This window comes from Tamandua tetradactyla, chromosome 10 (assembly GCF_023851605.1).
Source record: "Tamandua tetradactyla isolate mTamTet1 chromosome 10, mTamTet1.pri, whole genome shotgun sequence".
Taxonomy (NCBI): domain Eukaryota; kingdom Metazoa; phylum Chordata; class Mammalia; order Pilosa; family Myrmecophagidae; genus Tamandua; species Tamandua tetradactyla.
Genome location: NC_135336.1, coordinates 25,824,754 through 25,846,828, shown reverse-complemented (window position 1 = coordinate 25,846,828; position 22,075 = coordinate 25,824,754). Strand labels below are relative to the sequence as shown.

The window sequence follows — 22,075 nt, the reverse complement described above, 5'->3', positions numbered from 1 at the left end:
CGACACCCAAATCAATAGGCCATGTCCTCGATCATGAGGCGTACTATTGTGAAGCTTATGTAGGTAGCAGAGAAGCTTAGACTACTTATAGGCATGACTAAGAGTCACTTCTGGAGGACCTCTGTTGTTCCTCTGATGTGGCCTTAGTGTCTATAAACCCAACTCTGCAAGTGAAATCATTGCCCTCCCCAGTACATGGGACATGACATCCAAGGGTGAAAGTCTCCCTGGCAATGTGGGAGATAACTCCCAGGGATGAATCCAGACCTGGTACCGTGGGATCAACAATTACATCCTGACCAAATGGGGGGAAAGAAATGTAATTAATAAAGTATCAGCAGCAGAGAGAGTTCAAATAGAGTCGAGAGGCTACTCTGGAGGTTGCTCTTATGCAAGTTTGGTAGACCTTGCTACCTATCATAAGTTGCCAACCCCCAACCAGGACCATTCCAGCCAATCCTAAAGAACACCGAGGGCAATATATAAGATTCCACAAGGGTTCCAGGCACTAGAATAACTTTCCAGAAACTTACAACCTCCAGATGGGTCCCTGGTCCAGGTAAATCCTGACACCTAGCTCAGCCTCTCCAGAACATCAGATAGTTCCATCTCACCCCATATCAGTGACAGACCCTTCCAACATCAAAAATTTATTCTGGAGTGAAGCAAATGTTCTAAAAAATGATAATGGTGATAAATACACAACTATATTATGATATTGTAAGCCACTGATTGTATACCATTTAAGGATTGTTTGTATGTTAAGATTTATCAATAAAATTATTTTTTTAATTAAAAAAAAAAAAATTTAGAATTGCCATAGCCCAAACAATCCCAATGAGAAGTATGGAAAGATCAAAGGTGATCATGGAATTATACATAGAAGGTAGGACTTAATAAACGAATAAGAATGCTGAATCATTAAACTGATTTCTCTTTTAGTCTCCAGTATTTTAGAGCAGCTAGAAGCAAAACCCTAGAATTGAGAAACTGTAACCCGTGTCAAAATCTGAAATATGTTCTACAACTAATTGTGGTGTTGTGCTTGGGAATTTATAGTTTTTTTGTACATATATTATTGCTCACAAAAGAAGGGAAAAAAAGTTGATTGTGAAGATTAAAAAGTATTGAAGCCCTCTAGTCTCCTATATTCTCGAACAGCTAGAAGGAAAGAGGATCGTATAGTAACCCATGACCAACTATGGGATCTATCCTGTAACCAATTTTTTGAAGAGTACTTTGAAAACTACTGCTTTTTTATTTCTTTGCTTTGTATATATATTATACTATACAGTGAAAAAAAGTTTAAAAAACAAAGGAAAAAACAACAAAAATTCAATAAATGGTTCTGCAATAAAGGGATACTCACATGGAAAAAGGACAAACTGTGACTCCCACCAAACAGCATACAAAAAAAAAAGAAAACAGAAACTATCTTAAACCACTCAGCACTTCTTCTTTTTCCTACTGACTCCTAACCCCAACTGGAGATTCTGTTAGAGGGGAACAGAAAGAAAAGCAAGAATCGTGTACTTGAAATTGTTTCATAATCCATACCGAGAAAGTCTAGCCTAATGATTAAGAGATACTCTAGAATCAGGTAACTTCAGCTGAATTCTGGCTCTACCACTACTAGCTATATTACCTTAGACAAGTTTATTTCACCTTCCTGCCACAAGCTCCTCATCTGTAAAATAGGAATAACAGGGTATATTCCATAGGGTTGATATGAGGACTAAATGAATTAATTTATGTACTCTGCTTAGAATAGTACTTGGCACACAGGCACAATGAAAATTATTAAATAGGTGTTCTCTCCTCCTCCTATGTGTAGGTATCCTACCAGAATTGGCATCTTATACTACAAACAAGCAAATTAATCCAATAAAGAAACAAGATAGCTGAATAGCTAATGGCACCAGTAACAATCCATTTCTGCTCCCATTTACACACAGACTAACTCAGTATTTTTTAAATGAACCATGTTCAGCTACATCCTCTTTAGCAAAGAATTACTCCGTTAAACCCTCACATGGAGTCCTGTCTTCTAGGGACTCACTTTCCAAAAGTTCAGAGAGGTCCCTGATACAGTCACTTCTGGCCCTAGTCTGAGAATGTACTATATCTGGATAGATCGAGAATTCTCCAAATTATTAATTGTCGGTTTCCTTGTGCTTTATCAGCTCAACCCTCAGGTGCTTTTTTCTCTCTCACTTCGCTATAAGCTGCAAGAAGAAACCAGGCTGTATCTTACACACTTAGCTTGGAAAGCACCTCAGTTAAACAGCTAAGTTCACTGCTTTGAGTCCTGCCTTCCATCCAACATCAGAACTAAATTTCACCAAATTCTCTCCACTTCATAACAAGGATAGCATTTCTTCCAATATTCAACACAGATTCATCATTTCCTTCTAAGACCTCCTCAGAAGTATCATTAATGTCCATAATTCTATCAACATTCTGTTCATGAATTACACATTCTCTAAGACATTATAAATTTTCTCTTCAGCTCTCACTCATTTATGAAGCCCTCACAATTCTTGCAGCCTCTACCTATTACCCAATTACCCAAAAACAATTTAACCTTTTTAGCTATTTGCAATAGAAGCACCCCACTTTCTGGCAGCAGAAATTTTTTCGTTTTCCTAGCTGTTAACACAAATACCATACATCGGACTGACTTAAAAATAGGAATTTATTAGCTCAGTTTCAGAGAATAGAAGACTTGCTTCCTCCCAGGATTTGTATCTTCTGGCTGGCTGGCAGTCCTTGGGATTCCTTGGCTTTTCTGTCACATGGCAATACACATGGCAGTATCTTTTCCTTTCTCCTCTGGGTTCTGTTGACTTCCAGCTTCAGGCTGCTCCTTGTGGCTTTCTCTCTCTGTGGTATTCTCTACAAAGCCACCATAACAGGATTAAGACCCATCCTATTCAATTGGGCCACAACTGAAATAAAGTAACCCCATCAAAAGGCCCTATTTAGGGTGGGCCACAGTGGCTTAGCAGGTAGAGTTCTCTCCAGCCATGCCAGAGACCCAGGTTTGATTCCCGGTGCCTGCCCATGTTTGTTTGTTTGTTTTTTAAAAAAAGCCCTATTTATAATGAGCTCACACCTACAGGAATGGATTAAGAATATATTTTTTTGGAATTCGTAACTCCAAGCTCCCAAAAGGGGGGAAACACTCAGCCGAGAAGACTGAGAGGAAACAATGCGAGTTATAGAAGAACAGTTTTACTGGAGTAGAGTACTAAGGGTCACTTTAGCTAAGTTAAATTACAGGAAGATTGTGAGAAAGAAATTAGTGGGCGAAACACTTAAGAGGTCCAGTAGGATACAGGACACTCTAAGTAGAAAGAACATAAACAGATGCACACATTTAAAAAAAATGCCAGGTAGTGCAACAGTGGCTCAGTGGCAGAATTCTCGCCTGCCATGCCAGAGACCCAGGTTCGATTGCCGACCGGTACCTGTGCATGCGGGGGGGGAAGCAAACAACTGCCAGCCCAGAATAGGTAAATCATTGAGACAGAAAGCATACTGGTGGCTGCCAGGGACTGGGAGGAGGAAAGAATGGGAACTGACAGCTTAATGGGTATGGGAATTTCTTTGGGGGACAATAAAAACAATTGTGACTCAACAAATGTGGTGATTGCACAACAATGTAAATGTGCAAAATGCCACTTAGCCATACACTTTAAAATGGTTAATTTTATGTTATATGAATTTCAGTTCAATATTTTTTAATGACAAGGAGAAAACTGGTGGGCAAACCAGAAAACAGAACTGGGAAATAACACTGAATAGGCTGTAAGAAAGCAAATTATTAAAAGCCCTCAGAAACAGACAGAAAAATGTAATCAGATTAAAATAGACAAGAGCAGACAATTTTCAATATCTCTTTTCCACTTTTCTACTAGGACATAATGCAACTGTTTAATAGGGGATCCAATTTTCATTATGTGCAAAACTGTAACAATGTAAGAAATAAGATAAACACTTTTATGCATTGCACAGATACTCAAGGAGTGGATTTGTGCTTTTTCACTAGTAAAGATTTTTGTTAAAATTATATGATTAATTATATAAAGTATTATACTAAATGTGGGAGATTGATTGCAAAAGTTCTCCCAATGTTTTTATATTTCCTATATCTACAACCTTCTCAATATGACTTTGACTCTTTCCCTGTCTCCTGAATCTGAATTGTCCTGATAATCTGCTTTACCCAAGAGAAAGCAGTGAAAGTGGCATTATACCAGTGCTGAGCTTAGGCCTCCAGAACCCCTGAGTGTTCTTCAAAAGAATTTTTAAATGGGGAACACTTCTTATCTCATTCTATGAAGCCAGCATTACCTTAATTTTCACAGCCTAATAAAAACATCACAAGAAAAGAAAATTACAGAACTATATAACCTTTATTAATGCAGATGCAAAAACCGTCAACAAAATACTAGCAAAGATAACCAAACAACACATTAAAAGGATTATATACCATAACCAAGTGGGATTTATCCAAGAAATGTAAGGATGGTTCAACAACAACAAAAAAATCAATGTAATATATCACATTAACTGAATAAAGAAGGAAAAAAGCACATGATCAATTCTAAACTGATGCAAAAAAGGCATCTGCAAAACACCACCCTCTCATGTAAAAAGATATTCCAAAAATTAGGACTAAAATGTATGACAGTTGAATTAGGTACCTAGAAAAGAATTTTTTTTAATCTTAATTCAGTCTGGTGGGTGTGAACCCACTATAAATAGGACCTTCTGAAGATGTTATTTTTAGTTAAACTATGGCAAACTGAATCAGATTGGGCTTCAATCTAGATACCACAGTCCGTTATAAGCAGAATGAAATTCAGACATAAAGAAAGCCACAAAAAAGGGAAGAAACTAGAAGTGAATGGAACCCAGAAGAGAAAGAAGACACCGCCATGAATGTCATCATGTGACAGAAAAGTCAGGAACCAAGGATCACCAGCAGCCAGCCCCAGAATGCCACAGTCTTCAGGGAAAAAGCATCACCTTGCTGATACCTCAATTTTGAACTTCTACCCTCAACAATGTAAGCTAATATTCCCTTTGTTTAACTAACCAATTTCCTGGTATTTATGATCACAGTCAGGAAACTAAAAACAGAATGGAACTTCCTTAACATAAGAAGGTGTATTTATAAAAAACCCACTGGGGTGCAAAGGTGGTTCAGTGGTAGAATTCTCACCTGCCATGCAGGAGAACCGGGTTTGATTCCTGGCCCATGTACTTGCCAAATTAAACAACCAATCAAAACAAACAAACAAAAAATTCAACAAATGGTGCTGCCATAATGGGGTACTCACATGGAAAAATAATGAAATGTGACCCCACCATATAGCATACAAAAAAAAAAAAATGGCTAACATAATACTCAACGGTGAGGGCAGAAAGCTATCTCACTAAGATCAAGAAAAAAACAAGGATGCCAGCTTTTAAACTGCTGTTCAACATTGTACTGGAAGTTCTAGCCAGCGAATTAGGCATGAGAAAGGAATAAAAGGCACCCAGACTGAAAAGGAAAGTGTAAAACTATCTTTACTCTCAGATGGCATGATACAACATAAAAAAAAAAAAAAAAAAAATCACAAAAAAAAATCCATTAAGAAGCTACTACAGCTAATACACAAATTCAACAAAGTTGCAGGGAACATGACCAACAAATGCAAAAATCATGTTTCTACACACCACCAATAATTAACCCAAAAAACAAATTAATGAAGCATTTCCTCATAGAATAAGAACTCAAAGAATAAATTATCTAGGAAAAGAATTTAAAGGGTGTTAAAGCTTTGTATATTGAAAGCCACAAAACACTGCTGAAAGAAATTAAATGAGAAGACATCCTGTGTTCAGACTGGAAGACTTAATACAGTTAAGATACAAATACTACTCAAAGCAATTTATAGACTCAAAGCAATTCTGATCAAAATTCCAGCAGCCTTTTTTGTATAAATGGAACAGCCAATCATTAGATTGATATGGAATGGCAAGGGGCCCTGAATAGCCAAAACTATCTTGAGAAAGAACAAAGTTGGAGGATTCCCTCTTCAGAATTTCAAAATTTACTTTAAAGATACAGTAATCAAAATAGTGTGATTGTGGCACAGGAACAGATAAATAGGCCTATGGAACAGAACTGAGAGTTCAGGAATAAACCTACACATCAAATGACTTTTGACAAGAGTGCCAAGTTCACTGAATGGGAAAAGAATTTTCTCCTCAACAAATGGTACTGAAAAAACAGAATGTCCACATGCAAATAAATGAAACTGGACCCCATATCTCACATTATATAAAAAAAAAAAAAAAAAACTCAAAATGAATCAATGACCAAAATGTAACAGCTATAACTATTAAACTCTAAAAAAAAAAAGGGGGGGGGGGGATTCTCAGGACCTTCTACTGGGCAATAGATTCTTAGGACACAAAAGCACATGCAACAAAGAAAAAGCAGATATTGCACTTCATCAAAACTTAAAACTTCTGTGCACCACAGGACATTATCAAGAAAATGAAAAGACAACCTACAGGATAACCAAAAAAAATAGTTGCAAACGATATTCTTGATAAGGGCTTACTATCCAGAATACATAAAGAACTCCTACTACTCAACAACTGAAAAATAACCCAATAAAAATTGGGCAAAGTACTTGATAAACACTCCTGCAAAGAAGATAAACAATTAGCCAATAAGCACATGAAAAGATGCTCAAATTCATTAGCCATTAGGGAAATGCAAATCAAAACAATGAAACACCACTTCATAACCTCCAGAATGGCTATTAGAAGAAAATAAAGTATTGGTAAGGATGTGAATAAACAGGACCATTCATACACTGTTAATGAGATGTAAAATGGTTTAGTCACTATAAAAAAGTGTGGTGGTTCCTCAAAAAATTAAACATAGACTACAATATGACCCATCCTGACCAAAAGGGGGAAAAGAAGTATAACTAATAAAGTATCAGTTTTACCTATCATAATTTGCCAAAACCCAATTATAAGATTCCAGCCAATCCTAAAGAACACCTAGGCAATATATAAGATTTTACAAAGGTTTCACGTACTAGGGTAACTTTCCAGAAACCTACAACCTCCAGATGGGTTCCTGTACCAGATAAGTCCTGAAACCTCCAGGGGCCAGCCTCTTCAGAACATTAGCTAGTTTCATCTCCCTACCCGATATTACTGACAGCACCTTCCAACATGAAAAAGTTAGAAATGCCATAGCACAAATATCCCTAAAGAGTGGGACAGAAAGATCAAACATGATGGTGGAGTTATATAGAGAAGGTAGGGTTTAACAAGCAAATATGATTGCTCAATCATTCAACTGATATTCCTTTTAGTCTCTAGTATCTGAGAGCAACTAGAAGTAAAAACCTAAAATTGTGGAATTGTAACCCATACCAAACTCAGAAATCTGTTCCACAACTAATTGCTGGACTGTGCTTTGAAATTTATTGCTTTTTTGCATATTGTTATCACAAAAAAGAAAAAAAGTCTATCACAATGATAAAAAAAAATGTATTCCTTCTAGCCTTCAATGTTCTGAAGCAGCTAGAAGGTAAAATCTGAGAGGATGATATGGTAGCCCATGACAAACTCTGGGATCTGTCCTGTAACTACTTGTTGAAGAAAGCTCTAAAAGTTACTGCCTTTTCCTTTCTTTGCTTTGTATATATATTATATTATACAATAAAAAAAAGTTAACAAAAAAACACAACGAAGCACCACTTCATAACATCTAGAATGGCTATCATTAAAAGAAAAAGAAGTATTGGTAAGGATGTGACTAAAAAGGACCATTCATACACTGTTCATGACAATATAAAATGGTTTAGTCACTATAAAAAACAGTTTGGTGTTTCCTCAAAAATTAAGCATAGAACTACCATATGATTCAGCAATCCCACTTCTTTGTATACACCCCAAAGATGTACAAAGCAACATCTGTACACCAATGTTCACTAGAGTACATTTGCAACAGCTAAAAGGTGGACACATAAGTAAAATGTAGTATACACACAAAATGGTTTTTAACCATAAAAAGAAATGAACTTCTGACACATGCTACAACATGAATAAACCTGTTTAGTGAAAAAGCCAGATACAAAAGGATAAATATTATAGAATTTCACTTACATGAAATACCTAGATTAAGCAAATACATAGACACAAAAGGTACATAACAAGTTACCAAGGGCTGAAGGGAATGAGGGAAAGAATGGGAACTTAATGCTCAATGGGTGGAAAGTTTGTCCAGAGTAATAAAAAAAATTTGGTAATGGATAATACTGTTGGTAGCTCAGTATTCTTAATGTAATTAATATCACTAAATTCTACATGTGTAAGTAGTTAAATGGGAAATTATATACTGATAAATGTTATTACATTAAGTACAGAAAAATGAAATACAAATTTAAAAGGAAAAGTTGAGAACCCTTGATGCTTCCACTCCTCCCTCTTGGATAACAGTTTTTAGCAACCACGAAATAAGCTGAAGCCAGCCTGCTAGAGACAAGTAAATGAGGCCACATTCAAACATATGGTTTAGAAACCCTGTAGCCCCAACTGAGAGCCAGTCAACTAGAGACAAGTAAATAAGGCCACCCTAGATCAGCTAGCCCCAAGCCAAACCATTAGCTAAACCACAAGACACATAAGCCCAGTCAAAGTCTGCTAAACCTGGCCCAGATCAGCAGAATTGCCCACACTCATGAGCAATAATAAATGATGGTTGTTTTAAGCAAGGCTTGTAGTGATTTATCATACTGCAATAGCTAACTTATACACTAATGATTAGCAGAAATGATGGGCAAATCCATTTAATCTTGTGCTAAAGGTAGATTTATGTCATAAAATGCTGAATTGCTCAGAGTGGTTTGGGTTGTAAAGATAAACCTCTAAACTAAAGGGGACAAAAAAGAAACCTTCTAGGAAATACGTAAATGAAAAAATTGCTTTGTTATTGGAAATATGAAAAAACAATTACCATTACTACTGTCCCCTCTCTTTTTCCTAAAAGTACAGCAGCTTAAGACCATTAAAAATATAAATATGACTTTTGATAACATGATCAATGAACTTAGAGGGTAGGGAGAAATTTTCAGTTCTTTCATATTTACTGCAATTGGAGATAAGGGAACTTTCAGACGCTTCTAAATTTTGAGTTACCATAATTTTTAATTTTTAAAAGAATTATTTCATAAGAGCAACTTTTTTAATATAAGGCAAATAAATCTTACTTCAAGTCAAAACTACAACACTTCCTGAAAACAGTACAATGCTCCATTGACAGGTATCTAACATATTTCAACAGACTATGAAGATACCATCTCTCCTTTTCCCTTCTATGGCAATTGCTTTAATAGTCAAGTCACTGATCTATCACTGCCAACACCAACAATGTGTAACTATTGCTGGAAGGGTAATTTTGTAATCAAGGCAAGAATCAAGACCCAGTGATATAGTATGAATGCAGACATGGAGAGACTTGCAAATAGGAAGTACCTTTTAAAAAGGCAATGATGTCGGGGTTACATGGTGGCAACTGGGGCAAAGCGAGAACCTCAGAGACAGTGGTGCTGCCAGCACAGCTGGAGACCTGAGCCGACCTGGGGGCTGTCCATGGGCCCCACACCCTCTCGATGAGTCGGAGAAGTCTCATTGTATCAGAATAAGATGGACAGTAGCTTTGATAGTGACTGTGGTGAGTTGGAGCCACCTGATTACTAACAAAAGACATCTGGTAACCAACAGCCACCAGAGCTTCCTGTTGAAATATACAGCAACAAAGGAAGAAAAGAAACAAAACGGAAATAGTGCTTACCAGCACCTTAGAACAATGCTGCTCAGGACCAGTTCAACACTAAATGTATCTGCACTGTGAGGAGAATGTTCAGAGAAGCCTGCTCTGTGCATATTTATTCACATTTTTGTTAAATGTTAAATCATTTAGCACAAGTAAATCTAAGTGCATAGTATGTCATTTCATTCCGTTTAAGTTTCTTGAGTGTTTTCTTTAAATGTCTGCAAAGTTGCTGCCCCTTTCTCAAACTATGAATACTGCAATCTTCTTAATTCTCAGTATAAGAAGAGCATTTTGAGTTTTAAATCTAAGGGTAATGCAACCGCCTGGGTGGCATACGCAATGAACATGAAGAAACCATCTTGCTGTGGAGGCAAAATTATTTTCCTTCTCCCTTTCTGAAAGATCTTTTCTTTTGATGCCAGTTTTCTTTCTTGTTTACACAAGTTCACAATTCAAAAGAAAGAGGCAATACTAAGGGTTTCAAAATGTCAGAGAAATTTTAAAGTGTTATGAACATTCATGGTTTTGATCTGAGCTCTAGGTATATGGACTTAAAACTATTGGGCTGTAGAGGCAATGGCTTGTTTTTTTCTGCTGTAGACAATGACTGTGACAAAAGAGTAGCCATCAAGAAAACTGTCCTTACAGATCCCCAGAGTGTCAAACATGCTCTACATGAAATCAAAATTATTAGAAGACTTGATCATGATAACACTGAGAAAGTGTTTGAAATTCTTGGTCCCAGTGGAAGCCAGATAATAGACGATGTGGGCTCTCTTAATGAACTGAACAGTGTTTACATTGTTCAGGAGTACATTGAAACAGAATTGGCTAATGTGCTAGAGCGAGGCCCTTTGCTGGAAGAGCATGCCAGACTTTTTGCATGTATTAGCTGCTATGTGGGCTCAAGCATATTCACTCTGCAAACGTACTGCACAGAGATCTCAAACCAGCTAATCTTTTCATTAATACTGAAGACTTGGTGCTGAAGACAGGTGACTTTGGTCTTGCACAGATCATGGATCCCCGTTATTCCCATAAGGGTCATCTTTCTGAAGCACTTGTTACTAAATAGTACAGATTTCCATGTCTTTCACTTTTTTCCTAATAATTACACTAAAGCCATTGACGTGGGCTTTGGGTTGCATCTCTGCTGAAATGCTGACTGGTAAAACCCCTTTTGCAAGTGCACATAAACTTGAACAGATGCTGATTCAATCAGCTGATTCAGCTGATTTTAGAATCTATTCCAGTTATACATGAGGAAGATCGTCAGGAGCTTCTCAGAGTAATTCCAGTTTACATTAGAAATGACATGACTGAGCCACACAAACCTTTAACTCAGCTGCTTCCAGGAATTAGTCAAGAAGCAACTAGATTTCCTGGGACAGATTTTGACATTTAGCCCCACAGATCAGTTGACAGCAGAAAAGGCACTCTCCCATCCTTACATGAGCATATGTTCTTTTCCAACAGATGAGCCAATTTCAAGTCACCATTTCATGCTGAAGATGAAGTTGATATTTTGCTTATGGATGAAACTCACAGTCACATTTATACCTGGGAAATGTATCATGATTGTCAGTTTCCAGAGCATGACTGGCCTATACATAACAACTTTGATATTGAGAAAGTTCACCCTGACCCAAGAGCTCTGTCTGATGTCACTGATGAAGAAGTAGTACAAGTTGATCCTGGAAAACATTTGGATGGATTTGTGAAAAGCATCTGGAGGATCCTGCTTTTGATACCAATTACTCTACTGAGGCTTGTTGGCAGTACCAAGTTCATCATGAACACAAATATTGTGATCTGTAGTGTAGCCATACTTGTAACTACAAAATGAGGTCATCATCATATTTAGTTAATTTGGTTTGGAGAGTGAAGTTAATCATTATGAACCAAAGCTTATTACAGATCTTTCCAATTGTGTATAGGAATTTGTATTTTGGAGGTGCCTGATCTATCTACAAAGAAAAATTAAGAATGAATTTATTATAAAATGCTCCTAGAAGCCTTAATTGTGTTTATTCTTTAAAACAAACTGTAATGTTAGACTTGTGTGCATGGAAGTAATTAAGGTACATCATTATTGTATTTAAAAGTTCATGATAAGGCATATTTTGTTCTTACTATATGTTTTTACTAACTGATATATTTCCTGTCCCCCCAGGCAAGCATGAATAAAATTAGATTAAATATAACATGTGACATCACAGTCTCTTAGAAATTTGTTTCATCTATTTTATTTTACTGAATACTATCTGTATCTTTAGTCATGCTGTTAAAAGTAAAAGAACAAATAAAACATGGCCAGCAAAAAAAAAACCACAACGAAACCTTTAATAATTTGTTTAGTCACTCCTGAATTTAACATGGCCTTCTTACTAAACTAGTTATCAATGAAACTAAAAGCTATTTTTGTGACATTTTAAACAAGTGAAAATTCCTGTATGGGTTTTAACAGCATTAAAATTTAACTATTATTAGCACATCAAGATAAACACATAGATGGAAACTATTTAGTTTACTATTTTTAATATATTATTGCTCCTCTCCTTTATAAAGGGGTCTGTGGATGTTAGGGAAGTTCAATGGAGAAGGCTGCATTCATACTTTCACAAAAGCTACAAAACAGAATTTTTTACCATTAACATTTTACTATACCAAAAAGGTGCAGATTCTCAACAGGGATGTAAAATGTTTAAAAGAATAGTACAATATACTTGCAGAAGAAAGAAAAGAATGATTAAATTGACGGTTATCAAAGATCCTAGATAATTCAGTTCCTGTCTCTCTTAAGAGCACAAGTCTAATAAAAATGGCTTTCTCAGACCATGGCACACACCCTAACTTCCTGCTCTCCAAGTACTGTCCTGGTTTAAATTACAGTTACCTAGTAGTTTCAATATTAAACCTACAATATTCATGAGCCTCACCAGGTTTCATTTATTTCTCAACCTAAAATAGCTCATCCACAATAACTCCTACCTACCCTCCAAACATACTGTGGTGGTTCGAAAATGTTGTATCCCAGAAAAGCCATGTTCTCTTAATTCTCATTCAATATTGTTAAGGGTGGAACCTCTTGATTAGATTGTTTCCATGAAGACATAATCCACTCGATTGTGGGTATGACCTTTTGATTGGACCTGTGAATCCTCCCATTTAAGGTGTGTCTTGATTAGTTTACTGGAGTCCTTTAAAAGAGAAACCATTTTAGAGAAACCTCAAGAGTGAGAGACCTAACACAAGACCCAGACGCTTGGTGGTGCAGGGCCCAGCAGACATCACCACATGCCTTCCCATGAGATGCTAAACAAGCCAGAACCTGAAGACAGTGAAGGGAAGCCAAGAGATGAAACCCAATCCTAGAGAAGCCAAGTGAGGAATCCCCACAGGAAAACAGAAAATGTGCAGGCAACAGAGTCCGGGAGCAAGGTACCAGCAGATACCAGCCAGGTACCTTTCAGGCTGACAGAGGTGTTCCAGATGGTATCAGCCTTTCTTGAGTGAAAGTAACCTTTTGTTGGTGCCTTAATGTGGATATTTTCACAGGTTTAGATCTGTAACTCGCAACTTAATAAATTCCCTTCATAAAAACCACTCCATTTCTGATATATTGCATTCCAGTGGCTTGATCAGAAAAAATATATATACACACAGCCTAAGGAAATTATCCCATACAGTAATTTGAGGTCATCCTTTACCTACTCTCACATTTTTAAATGCTTCTCAAAGTCGATCCAAAAATAAAAAGATTACAGAATGACCTCAACAAACCTAGTTTCCAAGTGCCTCTAAGAAAACCCTTTCCTAAACAGCTATGACAACCAACCAATCTACCTCAGGAAATAAATTCTGTTTATATATGCTGCAAATTCTCCCTGTCCTCCCAAACACATAAAATCTACAGTATAGATTGCTTTTTCAAATATAATAACACCCTCCAGTCATGAACACTCTCAGAAATATAAAGCTCAGAAAATCAAAATCCTGGAGGCCGGGTGAAAAATCACTGTCAGTAGCCAATATTTCTTAAATATCATCTCCTCTATGCCAGGCTGTGTTCTTCATACATAATAGATCATTCAACCTCCACAGTGGCCCTATGAGAGAAAGGTACTAGTATTACCACCATTTTATAAATGAATAAAGTAAGTTTTGAAAGTAAGTAACTTGTTCAAGTTAAGTGGTGGAGTTGGAATTATAAATCAATTTAACTATTGAGCTTTCCATTCTTGACAAGTGAGAAAGCAGTAGAAAACCAGATTTATAACAGCCTAAGCTTTATGGAAGCAACCCTCAGATCTTTCTTACGATCTACTGATTAATAATAGGGATTTCCCAGTTCACAGTTACCTAGGTGTAAAACATTTGCAGGAACAGGTGCTACTACTGCTAGGCCCAATCACACTAATGAGATGGGAGAGGGCGGGAAAAACTGATCACAAACAAGGTGAAATTCACTATTAAAAAGCTTTTACATGATTACATTAAATGGTCTTAAGCTGTTGTATTTTAGAATGGGGCTGTTTATATACCTTCCAACAGAGCAGTAAAGTAACTGACATTCATAACAACTAAAGTATTATAAAAATTTATCAAAAACTATATTCAACACTACTTTTCCCAAGAAAAGCAAACAAATGCTTAAAATAAATTCTCCAACAGTTCAAGATGGCCCTTATCTCTCAGTAAAATTCCTCATTCTGTCCTTTCTTCCTTAGAATATAAACATTTTCAATTCTCTTTTATCCACTTCTAACCTGCACTCCTCCAGCTTCATGGAGACTAAATCAATCAACTCACTATTGTGCACTTCCTTACCTTAATCCTTTTCTCTTCACCATTGGCTTCTGTACCCAACCTCCCAGTTAAAACTGTTTTTTGCCAAAGACATCCTTGTTTGCCAATACCTACTTGTTCATAAATGCAATAAACACTTCTCAGGCTTGTTTCTTTATCCTTTTCAGAAGGAGTTAACATTTCAGATCGCTTTCTTTAATCGCTGTTCAGAATTTGAAAGCCATGCGGCAAAATTTTTTTTCCCAAATTGAGTTTCTTGGTTTTGAGCCAGAGCATTTAAAAATAAAAATACTCTTTTTTAAATTAAAAAAGTAAAATACGTTGCAAGATCAACATTCAAAAATCTGTAGTGTTTCTATACACTAGCAATGAACAAGCTGAGGGGGAAATCAAGAAATGAATTCCATTTACAATTGCAACTAAAAGAATCAAGTACTTCGGAATAAATTTAACTAAAGAGATAAAAGACCTATACAAAGAAAACTACAAAAAACTGTTAAAAGAAATCACAGAAGACATAAATAGATGGAAGGGCATACCGTGTCATGGATTGGAAGACTAAATATAGTTAAGATGTCAATCCTACCTAAATTGATTTACAGATTCAATGCAATACCAATCAAAATCCCAACAACTTATTTTTCGGAAATAGAAAAACCAATAAGCAAATTTATCTGGAAGGGCAGGGTGTCCCGAATTGCTAAAAGTATCTTGAGGAAAAAAAACGAACCTGGAGGTCTCACGCTGCCGGACTTTAAGGCATATTATGAAGCCACAGTGGTCAAAACAGCATGGTACTGGCATAAAGATAGATATATCAACCAATGGAATTGAATAGAGTGCTCAGATATAGACCCTCTCATCTATGGACATTTGATCTTTGATAAGGCAGTCAAGCCAATTCACCTGGGACAGAACAGTCTCTTCAATAAATGGTGCCTAGAGAACTGGATATCCATATGCAAAAGAATGAAAGAGGACCCATATCTCACACCCTATACAAAAGTTAACTCAAAATGGATCAAAGATCTAAACATTAGGTCTAAGACCATAAAACAGTTAGAGGAAAATGTAGGGAGATATCTTATGAAACTTACAATTGGAGGCGGTTTTATGGACCTTAAACCTAAAGCAAGAGCACTGAAGAAAGAAAGAAAGAAATGGGAGCTCCTCAAAATTAAACACATTTGTGCATCAAAGAACTTCATCAAGAAAGTAGAAAGACAGCCTACACAATGGGAGACAATATTTGGAAATGACATATCAGATAAAGGTCTAGTATCCAGAATTTATAAAGAGATTGTTCAACTCAATAACAAAAAGACAGCCAACCCAATTACAAAATGGGAAAAAGACTTGAACAGACACCTCTCAGAAGAGGAAATACAAATGGCCAAAAGGCACATGAAGAGATGCTCAATGTCCCTGGCCATTAGAGAAATGCAAATCAAAGCCACAATGAGATATCATCTCACACCCACCAGAATAGCCATTATCAACAAAACAAAAAATGACAAGTGCTGGAGAGGATGCGGGGAAAGAGGCACACTTATCCACTGTTGGTGGGAATGTCAAATGGTGCAACCACTGTGGGAGGCAGTTTGGCAGTTCCTCAAAAAACCGAATATAGAATTGCCATAGGACCCAGCAATACCATTGCTAGGTATCTACTCAAAGGGCTTAAGGGCAAAGACACAAACGGACATTTGCACACCAATGTTTATAGCAGCATTATTTACAATTGCAAAGAGATGGAAACAGCCAAAATGTCTATCAACAGATGAGTGGCTAAACAAACTGTGGTATATACATACGATGGAATATTATGCGGCTTTAAGACAGAATAAACTTATGAAGCATGTAATAACATGGATGGACCTAGAGAACATTATGCTGAGTGAGACTAGCCAAAAACTAAAGGACAAATACTGTATGGTCCTACTGATGTGAACGGACATTCGAGAATAAACTTGGAATATGTCACTGGTAACAGAGACCATCAGGAGTTAGAAACAGGGTAAGATAATGGGTAATTGGAGCTGAAGGGATACAGACTGTGCAACAGGACTAGATACAAAAACTCAAAAATGGACAGCACAATAATACCTAATTGTAATGTAATTATGTTAAAACACTGAATGAAGCTGCATCCGAGAAAAAAGAAAGACTGAGATAGTATAATCTAGGAATGCCTAGAGTGTATAATAATAGAGACTAAATGTACAAATTTTAAAAATGATTTTGCATGAGGAAGAACAAAGGAATGTCATTACTGCAGGGTGCTGAAAATAGATGGGAATTAATATTTTAAAATCTCACCTTATGTGTGACACTAAATCAAAAAATGTTTATTTGGTACAAAATTTATATTTTGACTAGTGCATTTCCTAATATAACTTATGTAGATAGTTTGAACACTGTAAGTACTTGGAATCTCAGGTAGGACATGTGATTTTGTTGGTTTGCCCAGAGTGATGCCCCGATGAATCCCAGAGTGATTCAATCAGTGAGTAGAAAAGTTTTTGCGAAGCCCCCTTCGGGGAATGGTGAGAACAGGGAGAAATTCAACTTCCCCAAGTTGAATTCTTGATATTCTCACAAGCAGTGTGGACAACCAAAGCTATAGGCTGAGCCTCCAGTCTTGGGGTTTGTTCATATGAAACTTAACCCCACAAAGGATAGGTCAAATCTACTTAAAATTTAGGCCTAAGAGTCACCCCCAAGAGAGCCTCTTTTGTTGCTCAGATGTGGCCTCTCTCTCCAGCCAACACAACAAGCAATCTCACCACCCTCCCCCTATCTACATGGGACATGACTCCCAGGGGTGTGGACCTTCCTGGCAATGTGGGACAGAAATCCTAGAATGAGTTGAGACTCAGTATCAAGGGATTGAGAAAAACCCTAGAATGAGCTGAAACTAAGCATCAAGGGATTGAGAAAACCTTCCCCACCAAAAGGGGAAAGAGTGAAATGAGACAAAGTGTCAATGGCTGAGAGATTCCAAACAGAGTCGAGAGGTTATCCTGGAGGTTATTCTTACGCATTGAGTAGATATCACCTTGTTATTCAAGATGTAAAGGAGAGGCTGGAGGGAACTGCCTGAAAATGGAGAGCTGTGTTCCAGTAGCCATGTTTCTTGAAGATGATTGAATAATGATGCAGCTTTCACAATGTGATTGTGTGATTGTGAAAACCTTGTGTCTGATGCTCCTTTTATCTACCTTGTCAACAGACGAGTAGAACATATGGAATAAAAATGAATAATAGGGGGAACAAATGTTAAAATAAATTTAGTTTGAAATGCTAGTGATCAGTGAAAATAATCAGTGATCAGTGAAAGTAAGGGGTATGGTAGGTATAATCTTTTTTTCGGTTTCTGTTTTATTTCTTTTTCTGTTGTCTTTTTATTTCTTTTTCTGAAGGATGCAAATGTTCTAAGAAATGATGAATATGCAACTAAGTTATGATATTGTGAATTACTGATTATCTATGCTAATTTTTCTTTCATTTGTTAATTTTTTAAATTAATAAATAAATTTTTAAAAAAGTAAAATACGTTCATTATAGAAGAAAAAACAAGATTGGTGGAGAGAGGAAAAAACAAAAAGAGAAAGAAAAACGAAGCTGGGGTGGGGAGAAAGTTTTTCCAGGTGGTCTTCTGTTTATCCACCCTTTGGTGCATAGGTGGTATTTACCATCACACAGTCTGGGCTTCAGAGTTGTGAGACCTGGCGTCAAATTTGGGCTCCACCATTTGTGTAATTTCGAGTTTTGATGGTTTAGGGCTAAGTTACTTATTCTAATTTTAAAGATGCAAGAAATGAGGTTTAGAGAGGATGGTCTACATCATCGGGTTTGAAATTTAATGTGAACAGGCATGTAAAATGCTTGGGCTACACCTAAAATTTCCAGGCACATATTTCATTTCCTACACATAGATATATTTTACTGAATTGAATCACCAAAAATAATTACCTTTTTCTCTTTTAACTGAACATACCAAGGACATCTTTCTATATAAATATATAGCATTTTAGATCATCAGATACTAACCAGTCCACACAATGGAATGCTATAATATATTCATCCATCCCTTCGGTACACATTTATTTTTTCCAATTTTCTCTGTTACAATTATAAATAGTGCTTCAATGAATATTCTTATAGCAGAACTTTCTATGCATTCCCATCCTACTGGGATACAGTTGATTGGTTGTGGAGTATGTGCACTTTTTTTTTTTAATTTTTTATTAATTAAAAAAAATTACAAGAAACACAAACATTCCCAACACATACACTCAGCAATTCACAATATCATCACATAGTTGCATATTCATCATCATGATCATTTCCCAGAACATTAGCATCAATTCAGAAAAAGAAACAAAAAGACAACAGAAAAATATAACAAACAGAAAAAAAATTTTACATGCCATACCTCCTACTGATCCCTTTCATTGATCACCAGCATTTCAAACTAAATTCATTTTAACATTTGTTCCCCCTATTATTTATTTTTATTCCATATGTTCCTCTCATCTGTTGACAAGGTAGATAAAAGCAGCATCAGACACAAGGTTTTCACAATCACACGGTCACACTGTGAAAGCTCTATCATACAATCATCATCAAGAAACATGGCTACTGGAACACAGCTCTACATTTTCAAGCAGTTCCCTCCAGCCTCTCCAATTGCTCTCAGATAACAAGGTGATATCTACTTAATGCATAAGAATAACCTCCAGGATAACCTCTCGACTCTGTTTGGAATCTCTCAGCCATTGACACTTTGTCTCATTTCACTCTTCCCCCTTTTGGTCAAGAAGGTTTTCTCAATCCCTTGATGCTGGGTCTCAGCTCATTCTAGAGTTTTTCTAAATCCCTTGATGCTGAATCTCAGCTCATTCTGGGATTTCTGTCCCACGCTGCCAGGAAGATCCACACCCCTGGCAGTCATGTTCCACGTAGACAGGGGGAGGGTGGTGAGTCTGCTTGCTGTGTTGGCTGGAGAGAGAGGACACATCTGTGCAACAAAAGAGGTTCTCTTGGGGGTGACTGTTAGGCTTAATTTTAAGTAGGCTTGACCTATCCCCTGTGGGGTTAAGTTTCATATGAACAAACCCCAAGACTGGGGGCTCAGCCTATAGCTTTGGTTGCCCACACTGCTTGTGAGGATATCAAGAATTCAACTTGGGGAAGTTGAGTTTTCCCCCGTTCTCACCATTCCCCCAAGGGGACTCTGCAAATACTTTTCCACTCACTGATCAAATCACTCTGGGATTCATCAGGGCATCACCTGGACAAACCAACAAAATCTCATGTCCTATACAAAGTTCCATGTACTTAAGGTGTTCAATCAACTATCTACATAAGTTATATTAGGAGATGCACTAGTCAAAGTATAGATTTGTACCAAATAAACATTTTTTGCTTTAGTCTCACACATTAGTTGAAATTTTAAAATATTAAGTACCATCTATTTTCAGCATACTGCAGTAATGACATTCTTTTGTTCTTCCTCATGCAAAAACATTTTTTAAATTTGTACATTTAGTCACTATCATTATACACTCTAGGCATTCCTAGATTACACCATCTCAATCTTTATCATCTATCTTTCCTTGTGATTTCACTTATGCCCCAGCCCTCCTCCCTCTATCATTCTCATATGCAGCTTCATTCAGTGTTCTAACATAATTGTATTACAGTTAGGTAATATTGTGCTGCCCATTTCTAAGTTTTTATATTCAGTCCTATTGCACAATCTGTATTCCTTCAGCTCCAATTACCCAATCTTACCCTATTTCTATCTCCTGGTGGTCTCTGTCACCAAGAAAATATTCCAAGTTTATTCACTAATGTCAGTTCCTATCAGTGAGACCATACAGTATTTGTCCTTTTGTTTCTGGCTAATCACACTCAGCATAATGTCCTTAAGGTCCATTCATGTTGTTACATACGTCATAACTTTATTCTGTCTTACAGCTGCATAATATTCCATCTTATGTAAATGTCACAGTTTGTTTAGCCAACTGTCTGTTGATGGACATTTTGGCTGTTTCCATCTCTTGGTTATGTGTACTTTTTAAGATTACAGATCTATGTTGCTGGATTGTCTTGTGGAAAAATTTTACCAGTTTATGTTCCTAATAGAAATACATATGACACCTGTTTCCCTGCCTGCTTATTGAATCAGATTATAATTTTAAAGCATCACTGCTGCTTTATTTAAAAAACTGTATCCACTTTGAATTTATACTGATTTGATTAGTAATAAGTTAAAAAAATTTTTTTAACATGTATATTGGCTTCTTTTTCATGCTCTTTTCCCATTAGCCTTTCTGTCCTCATCCCCTTTTGGAAGGGTATTTGTCTTTCCCTTAGTGAAATGAAATAGTTCTTCATATATGAATGCTACAAATTCATTGTCTGTCATATGTTGCATATTTTCCCCCTTAAATTGTCATCTTTCTTATAGTTTTGTTTTTGTATAAGAAGTGTGAAACATTTATGTTGAAATTTGTCTTTTATGGTTTCTGGCTTTGAGGTCATGCTTAGAGAAGCCTGCCGCAACCAAACTATATATATAAGTTGGCAGTTCTCAAACTACTGAAGCCCCCAAAGGGCTTGTGTTTATGTAAGTTACATCTGTAACTATTTGCCATATTAGAAATGAAAACCGAGAAAATTTTAAAATATTTACCAAAATATTTTGATAAAATATTTATCAAAAACAGTAAATATTTCACATGTTAAAATAAATATTTTTATGAAAAACAAGTTTTTCCAAAACAACTTTATTGAGAAATTTTCATTTTTTCTGATCTCTGAATAGAAGACAACTGGAGTCTCTTATCTGCTTCTGCACTTAATCTATTGTGATATCACATGATATGCAGCCTCTGGAAAACTCCATTGTACAGTCATAAAAGAATGATAGTGAAAAGGCAAATGACATCCTTATTATTGTTATGAAAACAGATTTGGCTTCATGATTCCCCTGAATGGGTTAGGAGATTCTGGACTACACTCTGAGAAGTGCTCATATAAATATTCACTTTATTTTCCTCTTGTATTTTTATGGCAGCTTTTAAATCTGGAATGAATTGGAGCATAAGATTTCTAAATCCCCCTCCTCCTCTCCTATCCTACCCACTATAGGTCATTAGCCAGTTGTCTCTACATCTTTTGTTGAAGGATCCATTTTCCATTTAAGTCATTGATTGACTGATGAAACTGTATACCTGTCCAATTTTTCCCAGTTGTTACCAGGCGAACTAACTCAACTGAAAGTAGTAGTCATAGCTTAATGTATCTTTATTTTGGTATATTCTCTTTATCTTCCAGATACATACTCTAGCCCCTCCCCCAGCCTCCTTCCCTACACCCCTACCCCATTTAACAACC

The 22,075-nt window shown here is 36.5% G+C and overlaps 1 protein-coding gene and 1 pseudogene across 4 annotated transcripts in view; one reads left to right on the top strand and one right to left on the bottom strand.

The window, feature by feature from the left end:
• GSK3B (glycogen synthase kinase 3 beta) overlaps nucleotides 1–22,075 on the bottom strand; it is a 283,540-nt gene that overhangs the window by 243,939 nt on the left and 17,526 nt on the right. The gene's annotated exons all lie outside the window — the stretch shown is intronic.
• LOC143648828 (mitogen-activated protein kinase 6 pseudogene) lies at nucleotides 10,345–11,796 on the top strand (annotated as a pseudogene).